The following is a 9183-nucleotide window of genomic DNA, read 5'->3' as shown; positions in this document are numbered from 1 at the left end:
GCAATATTTTTTCGTAAAATGATAACTTTTTTTAATGTAAAATTATGACTTTTTAATGCAAAATGCCGTATAATGTCGTATAAAATTCGGACTTTTATCACAATTTTGCCCTTTTTTTTTGTTCTTGTAAAACAGTGACATTTTTTGAGTAAAATTATGACTTTTGTCATAATTTTGCCAAGTAAAATTCAGATTATTATTATAATATTGCAAATATTTGAAAGTTCTCTTATAAAATTGTGACTTATGTCGAGTAAAATTACGACTCTTTTCATAAAATTGCCAACATTTTAAGCTTTTCTTGTAAAATTGCGACTGTTATTGAGTAAAATTCCAACTTTTATCATAATATTGCACAAATGTTTAGTTTTTCTTGTAAAATTTTGACTTGCGTTGAGTAAAATTCCGAATTTTATTATAACACTGCCAAAATTCTAAGTTTTTCTTGTGAAATTCCAACTAATTTTTCACAACAAGCTTTTTTATATTAGCACAGTATGTATATATTATTAATGTTGTAAATACAAATCTCTTTATGTCTGGAAAGGCTGGTCCTAAAGAGGTAGGCATTTTTCGAAGGTCTCAAGAAGGTAACAAATACAAGAATGAGGGCGTGCGTGTGTGTGGATGTTTGTGTGTGTGTGTGTGTTTGGTGTGTGTGTGTTTGTGAAAAATAAAACACAACCACAAAACACCAGCTGTAACTTTAGTTCAATTAGCAAAATCAATACAAAATTTGGTACAAACCTTTTGGGGACTGACAAGCACATGTGTGTGTAAAATGCAAGCGAGATTAGATGGAAAACATGGCCGCCATCAAGCAACATGCCAATGCTAAGAGCGGGACTAAGCAACTAATTGTCTGAAAGTCCTTACCTTGTGTCTAATCATGATAAAACTTTGAGGATATTGTTAGAATAATTGTAAGTTATCACAAAAAACTTTGTGTTGAAATGAGTTCCAGGCAAGAAGACAAAAGCTGTCTTTGAAACCTACCAAGAGTAAGGCTCATAAAACTTCACTGTGTAGGGGGGGAAAGCAAGATGAAGGTGTTCCTGTGTTCTTTCATGAATGGTAATCAACAGAAGGATATTGTTCTGGCCCAAGGACTTCAAAGCGGAGAGATGACAGGATCTGCCCAATTTCCAGACGACCTCTTTTTTACGAACTATTTTTGAACTATTTTATGGACCTCTTTTTGAACTATTTTACGAACTCTTTTTGAACTGACCTTTTCTGTGAATTGTTTACGACCTTTTCTGTGAACTTTTTGCGACCTTTATCCTTTGGAAACAGTGGTGGCCATGTGGTTGGGGAGGGTCCAAAATAAAAGAAGGAGGCGTGCAATCTTTTGGCAGACCGTGCTGTGATACTGTGTACAGACGACTCTCCTCAATATTGAGTCCAAATTTAATTATGTCTCTGTTTAATTATTTGCCTCTTGTCTTGTTTAATAGATGTCATCAGTGTTAGAACCTGACAGATATATTTATTACATGTGTGCTCGCATGTCTTCCAATGCATTTTGACCACAACTCATAGGGCTTGCTCAATTAAAACCATCATGACAAAAGGTGTTAAAAGGTGTTATCATATATTCACAATTATAAATGGACAATTTAAATGAGCGTCAAGTAGTAAAAAAAAGTACCTTCTTTTCTCATCATCTGCCAAGGGATCTTCTGTCCTGATTGAGACAAAAAGCACATGTCAGCGCCAAGCCTTCTTACAAGTGCACTCCTGTGCCGTGATGCATGTACAACAATTACAGGCTTCACTTGCCATGTTTTAATTGGACCATTTTGTAATAGAGGAAGAAAATAATAGACGTAGATACAGTAGATTTCTCATGTACAAATGGAAGGAGAAAAATAAAAGGAGAAAAGACAAAGTGTAAAAAAATATGGATCTAAAAATAATAGGTGAATAAAAAAAAATAATACAATAAATCCAGAGACTAAAGATGAACAAATACCTGACAAACATTGTATAATCATGTGTGTGCCGTCAGGGCCAGCAAGGCCTTCTATAAAAATGGGACCCATAACCTCCCTGCTTGGCACTCAGTAACACGGGTTGGAGTTGGGGGTTAAATCACCAAAAATGATTCCCGGGCGCGGCGCCGCTGCTGCCCACTGCTCCCCAAGGGGATGGGTCAAATGCAGAGGACAAATTTCACCACATCTAGTGTGTGTGTGACAATCATTGGTACTTTAATCTTTAATCTTAATAATCATGTGTGTGCCGTCAGGGCCAGCAAGGCCTTCTCTGCTGGCCTAACAACCAGAAATCATGATCATAATTAAAGATAAAAGTAATTTTTTATTTACTTTCCTTAAATATTTAAAAGTATTCATATTCTCTTCATGTCATATTATGCTCCTTCCTGTCCTGTTGTTTTTAGGTTATAGAGTTTTTATCCAATCAGAATTCAGCTAGCGTATGTTGCCATGCTGTACCAAATCTGCCCGAGGCCTTCAAAATCAACAATGCAGGCGTCTGTCGCAAACATTTGACAGACAGTTGCGATAGCCAATCAGATCGGTCATGGCGGCGCGCGCAGTCGCAGCGGCCAGGAGCTCCTACAGCCGGCATATTTTTTACACCGTGTTGATACTGCTTTGTGTGTTCCGGCATATTGTTGGAACTGTGGCGATAAAATACAGTCACGAGGATCTGGTGCAATTCAATACGGGAGTTTTTCACAAACTGTCAGCCGAGTTTATTTTCCCGGCTCTGATCATCAGACCACTTCCCGGGCCCTCCACAGCAGACGGCCGAAGAAGGAGGCATTGCCAGCGGAAGCGCAAGAGAGGCAAGCGAGCGGGCGTTTGGGCTAGGCTAAAGGCAAGCCCGTTCAAACCGCCACTCCCTACCATCTTCTTGTCGAATGCCCGGTCGATCCGCTATAAACTGGATGCAATCCGCCTTCAGATGGCGACGAGAAGGAATATACGTGACTGCTGCTGCCTGATTTTCACGGAAACTTGGCTGGACAGAACCATCCCAGATGCGGCTACTGAATTAGCCGGCTTCACCGCCCACCGAGCCGACAGAACCGCAAACTCCGGTAAGAAGATCGGCGGAGGATTGTGTGTCTATATAAACAGCAACTGGTGCACACAGACTGCGAGGGTGGACGAACTGTGCAACACAGATGTAGAGTTTATGTTGCTAAAATGCAGACCATTCTATCTCCCTAGGGAGTTTGCCGCTGTTTACATCTGTGCTGTGTATATTCCCCCAGATGCTAATGCGAAGCTTGCGCTAGCACACATACATGACAGCATTAACAATTGCCTTGTCACACACTCCCCGACAGCGCTCTCATTGCAGCGGGAGATTTCAACCATGCAGACTTAAAAAGCGTCTTTCATAAATACCATCGGAATGTTATATGTGCAACCAGGGGAGAGAAAATGCTGGATCAAGTGTATACAAACATCGCAAATGCATACAGAGCCCATGCATATCCCCATCTAGACATGTCAGACCACCTTTCTCTTCTGTTGCACCCATGTTACACACCCAAAATCAGAACTGCTGGAATTACCAACAAAACTATAAGAACATGGTCAGAAGATGCTATCCATCAGCTCCAAGATTGTTTTCATCACACTCTCTGGGACATATTTAGAGACGAGCGTGCAATTTTGCGTGAGTCTCTGGACGAATACACCTCAACTGTGCTGAACTATATTACCTTCTGTGTAGATTGTGTTACATAATTTAAAACAATCCGTGTGTTACCAAATAAAAAACCCTGGATGACACAAAAAGTGACACAGTTACTCAAAGAGAGGGGCATGGCATTTAGATCAGGCGATCCAAATGCCAACCGTTCAGCCAGGACTGCTTTAAAGAAGGGGATCAATGCTGCCAAATTGGACCATTATAATAAACTCCAGGATTGCTTAAATAACTCAGACCCTAGGCAGGTGTGGGAAGGTGTCAAAGCAATTACAAACTTTAAAAAAACAACTTCTTCCTCAGTGAAATTCTTCTTAGATGAAGAATTGAATAATTTTTATGTCCGCTTTGACAAGGAAAACACAGACTCAGCACTGCCCCCCCTGACCCCCCTCTCCTCCGACGACACGGCCACAGTCCTCAGCCCGCACGAAGTAAGACTCACCTTGCGTAACATCAACCCAAGGAAAGCAGCTGGACCTGATGGCGTTCTGGGCCGTGCGCTTAAGCACTGCGCGGACGAACTGACGGATGTATTTGTTTCCATTTTTAATCTGTCACTGTCTACATCCTGGGTCCATGCCTGTTTTAAAACCGCTACAATAATTCCCATCCCCAAACAGGCCATCATCTCATGCCTAAATGACTACAGACCTGTAGCACTCACCTCCATACCTGCCAAATGCATGGAGAGACTGATATCAAAACGGATTAAAAAGTCAATACCACCATCCCTTGACCCATATCAGTTTGCGTACCGGAAGAACCGATCAACCGAAGACACCATCGCTCTTGTAATCCATAGACTCTTGAAACATCTTGAGCTTAAGGACACTTATGCAAGACTGCTCTTTGTCGATTTCAGCTCAGCATTTAACACAATAAGGCCAAACAGACTCCGATCTAAGCTTCACAACCTTGGTCTGAACACCTTCCTCTGCAACTGGATTTTGGACTTTTTAACGAATCGCACACAGTATATGAAAATAGGCGAGCACATTTCTGCCACGCTCACCATCAACACCGGTGCTCCACAGGGTTCTGTGCTAAGCCCTGTGCTCTTCACCCTCTTCACACATGACTGCATAGCCTCTTCAACATCCAATCTCACTGTCAAATATGCCGACGACACCACGGTACTTGGGCTCATCAGCAACAATGATGAGACAGCATACAATGCAGAGGTCCAACAGCTGGCTTTATGGTGTGCTAACAACAACTTGGTTCTTAACACTAACAAAATGTAACCCAGGCTTGAAAACACCATATGCCTGGAGTTGAAATAATTCATTTGAGTTAAAATAATTCATTTAGTAACGATACATTCATTTCAGTTAAATAACTAAGTGTTAAAACAGGTACAAACTAATCTGCACTTTACGTTATTCATTTATATTTTTAACCTGCTCTACAAGTTGTTAAAATAGAAAATACACAATATACATAAAAATGTTGACACAAACATGGTGTCTTAACAGAAATTGCAGAGGTAAAAATTACCTGTCTCCATGATTGTCACTTCTAGAGGGCAATCAGTGAGCCTGTGAGCCCTTCCGTGTCACTCGTTTTATGACGCAACTTCCTGTATTGTGGAAGAAGAGAAACTCCCCTTCCGGTTTTGTCGGTCCATGCGTGGCAATGCAAACACACGCGGAGAACCTGTCGATCAATCCTTGGCCATCCACTCGGTAAGGCTTGAAAATAAGATTGCAATTCGATCTATCCACATTTCTAATGTTGTTATACAACTTTTGATCCGTATATTGTGTTGTTTGAACCTTGTAGAGCAGTGTGACATCCGAGTGTAATATTCACTGACTGACATCCTGTGCAGTCATTTCACTTGATCAGCGGTGAGTGAATAACAGTGATGTGATGTTTTATTTAAGCCATAAGTGTTGGTGATATTTATTTTGTTCATGTTTACAGCACATGCTAGGAACACTGTGATTATTTTTGTTTTACTGAAGTAATAGATTACTGAGTACTTTTGATTTAGTGATTGAAGAGGTAATTTTTAGTGCATCTCTCACTTGTGCTAGCAAGGGAGAGATTTAGCACGTTTTAACCTTGTATACCTCCAAGTTGCTACACAAAAGTCCATTTTGAGCATTAATGTGAACTTTGTGCAATTAACCTACCTCGTTTAATTGTGAACTTAAAGGTGCATTTAAATACTATTTGTATTTTTGTATTTGAAGAAACATTTCATATATTTTTGAATATTTGAACAATTGGAAAAAAGAACTATAATAAGCGCTTAACTTTTATTTTGATATTTCATATTTTAAAAACAAATACATTGTAAACCAAAGCATTTGAGATACATGATTGGTGATTAATGACATGATTGAGCTAATTAATGCAAGTTAAAAAGTATTTAAGCTAATTCATGGTTATTTAAGAACACAGTTAAAACCAGTGTGTGTGAATAATACAAGCTATTGGGTCTTTTCTGATCTATTATTAGGTCAGGTTTTTTGATTGGGTGATTCAAATACCATCTTAATTCCTTGGAGCACCTTGTGTGGAGAGGACGACATCGCCCTTCCAGCCCAGATGGATGAGAGGCTCCGCAGTCTCTCCAACTCCAACACTGATTCCCCCCATTCCCCAGATCCATCAATCCGATTCCCAGTGCATACTGGGTGGCGAGCTACCTGAGAATCTGGACACTGCGGTGCAGTGTTGACGTCCCGTCCCCCACGGTCTGTGCGGTAGGACAATACTTATACAGTGCACTGTTAGCTACAGAGAAACGGGCCCCAACGAACTATTTAAACAAACTTTGGGAACTTTGAAAAAAGGGTTTCTATTCTGCCGGCTTTTCTTATTCTTGTTCATTATTTTTCATATACTGCAGTTGTTGTAAATTTATATGTGTCAGGACTGGGTCTATGGCGTGGTTTGTTCTCCCAGAAGGCAATGAAAAATTGGCGCGTGCAAGACGTGAATTTAAATACATTTTTAATTCTAACTCAAAAAAAGTACAAACAAAAAGCGCTCACAGCGGAGGTAAAAAACTTGACTAGAAAAACAAAGGGCGCGCACAATGGCGGAGAACTATGAACATTAAACAAACAAAAACTTACGTGACAAGAGATGAAACAAGAACTAACGTGACAAGGAACTGTGGACATGGCATGAATGGGTGATGTCGCCAGGACGAACAACAGAAACAGAAAAGCCTATATAGTGACATGATAAGTGAAAACAGGTGCGTGACTAACTGTGAAAACGTGAGACAGGTGTGTGAGTCCAAACGTGGAACAGGTGAAACTAATGGTTGCTATAGTGACAAACAAAACCAGGAAGTGAAACAAGGAACTAAGGAAGTGTCCAAAAAACAAAACAGCACATGGCCAAACAAAAACATGAACACAGACATGACAGAACCCCCCCCTTACGGACAGATCCCAGATGTCCAAAAACAAAAAACAGGATCAAGAGTCATGGGAGGGGGGGAGGGGGACATGGCGGTGGGTCGCCAGACCAGGTGTCCCCGAATCCACCGGGGCAGAGTCAGGTGGCGGCGGCGGGTAGACCGCCGCTGAACCTGACGAGGTGGGCGACCTGGGAATGGCCACATTCGTGGCCGACGAGGAGGTGGGCGCGTTGTCGTGGCAGGCGGCGAAGCTTGGCGTGGTGCGTCAGGCGGCGAAGCTTGGCTTGGTGCGTCAGGCGGCGAAGCTTGGCTTGGTGCGTCAGGCGGCGAAGCTTGGCTTGGTGCGTCAGGCGGCGAAGCTTGGCTTGGTGCGTCAGGCGGCGAAGCTTGGCTTGGTGCGTCAGGCGGCGAAGCTTGGCGTGGGGGGTCTTTGTCTTGGCCTTGGCGGTCTTGGTCTTGGCAGCGTGGGTCATGGTCTTGGCAGCGTGGGTCATGGTCTTGGACTTGGCGAGGGTCTGGGTCTGGGTCTTGGACTTGGCGTGGTTGGTCTTGGTCTTGGACACTTGGCGGTTCTTGGTCTTGGTCACTTGGCGGGTCTTGGTCTAGGTCACTTGGCGGTTCTTGGTCACTTGGCGGTTCTTGGTCACTTGGCGGTTCTTGGTCTTGGTCACTTGGTGGGTCTTGGTCACTTGGCGGTTCTTGGTCTTGGTCACTTGGTGGGTCTTGGTCACTTGGCGGTTCTTGGTCTTGGTCACTTGGCGGGTCTTGGTCTTGGCTTTGGTCTTGGCGTGGGGCAGCCACGGGCGGCACTTGGCGGCGTGGGGCAGCCACGGGCGGCACTTGGCGGCGTGGGGAAGCCACGGGCGGCACTTGGCGGCGTGGGGAAGCCACGGGCGGCACTTGGCGGCGTGGGGAAGCCACGGGCGGCACTTGGCGGCGTGGGGAAGCCACGGGCGGCACTTGGCGGCGTGGGGAAGCCACGGGCGGCACTTGGCGGCGTGGGGAAGCCACGGGCGGCACTTGGCGGCGTGGGGAAGCCACGGGCGGCACTTGGCGGCGTGGGGAAGCCACGGGCGGCACTTGGCGGCGTGGGGAAGCCACGGGCGGCACTTGGCGGCGTGGGGAAGCCACGGGCGGCACTTGGCGGCGTGGGGAAGCCACTGGCGGCACTTGGCGGCGTGGGGCAGCCACTGGCGGCACTTGGCGTGGAGCAGGTACTGGTGGCGCTTGGCGTGGAGCAGGTACTGGCGGCGCTTGGCGTGGAGCAGGTACTGGTGGCGCTTGGCGTGGAGCTGGGCGTGGAGCAGGTGGATCTTGGCATGGTCGAAAAACTGGTGGTGGTGGTCGTGCTGGTGGCTGTGGCTTGGCAGGTCGAAAGACAGGTGGTTGTGGTCGTGCTGGAGGCTGTGGCTTGGCGTGACGAAAGACTGGTGGTGGGGGTCGTGCTGGTGGCTGTGGCTTGGCAGGTCGAAAGACAGGTGGTGGTGGTCGTGCTGGAGGCTGTGGCTTGGCGTGACGATGCTGACCCACCCCACCTGAACAATTCCCAGCCCTAGCCCCCCCCTCAAGGAGCGGATCCCAGACGCGCTCCCCGCGGTCTGGAACCGTCTTTTGGGGTGGGCGGAGGGGGTTCAGGAGGAGGGCAGAATCCTCCCCTCTAAATTGTCCAAAAGGTCTTTCGTTCCCCCCCACCTGGGCTTTTGTGGGTGAAAAAAAAAATTCTGACTTGGGCGTGGCATGAGTCCTGGGGGGCGGGGCATGAAAATTGGGTGACTGTGATTGACAGGATCTGATTTCTAAAAACATGTCTTGGTAATATTTAATCATGGATTTAGAGTCTTTGGTTGGATGTGGCTGACAAGAAAAAGAGTTCAGGGGAAAAAAATCCATGACGTCACCCACTGGCAGCGGCGTGACGTCGTCCTGGGGAAGCCGGGCTGGCTGCAGCTCGTTTCCGCCCGGAGGGGAAGGAGCTTGCGGAAACGATGCGTCCTTTCCACTGCTTGTGGAAGCCCTCCCTGACGTCCTTCGTCGGGAGCGGCGCTTCCGGGACTGCGGTGACGCAGCGCCATCCTCGGACCAAAAGGAGTCTCTGTACTCCACGGAGG

At 45.6% G+C, this 9183-nt stretch overlaps 1 long non-coding RNA gene across 1 annotated transcript in view; it reads right to left on the bottom strand.

Moving 5' to 3' along the window:
* Nucleotides 1-9183, bottom strand: part of LOC133641563 (uncharacterized) — a 73689-nt gene that overhangs the window by 16074 nt on the left and 48432 nt on the right. Inside the window, exon 3 of the long non-coding RNA XR_009824301.1 lies at nucleotides 1652-1682. This is a non-coding gene — a long non-coding RNA (uncharacterized LOC133641563). The remainder of the gene's footprint in view (nucleotides 1-1651; nucleotides 1683-9183) is intronic.

This window comes from Entelurus aequoreus, linkage group LG24 (assembly GCF_033978785.1).
Source record: "Entelurus aequoreus isolate RoL-2023_Sb linkage group LG24, RoL_Eaeq_v1.1, whole genome shotgun sequence".
NCBI classification, from domain to species: domain Eukaryota; kingdom Metazoa; phylum Chordata; class Actinopteri; order Syngnathiformes; family Syngnathidae; genus Entelurus; species Entelurus aequoreus.
Note: the sequence above shows the minus strand (reverse complement) of the source record. Positions and strands in the feature narration are given on the sequence as shown.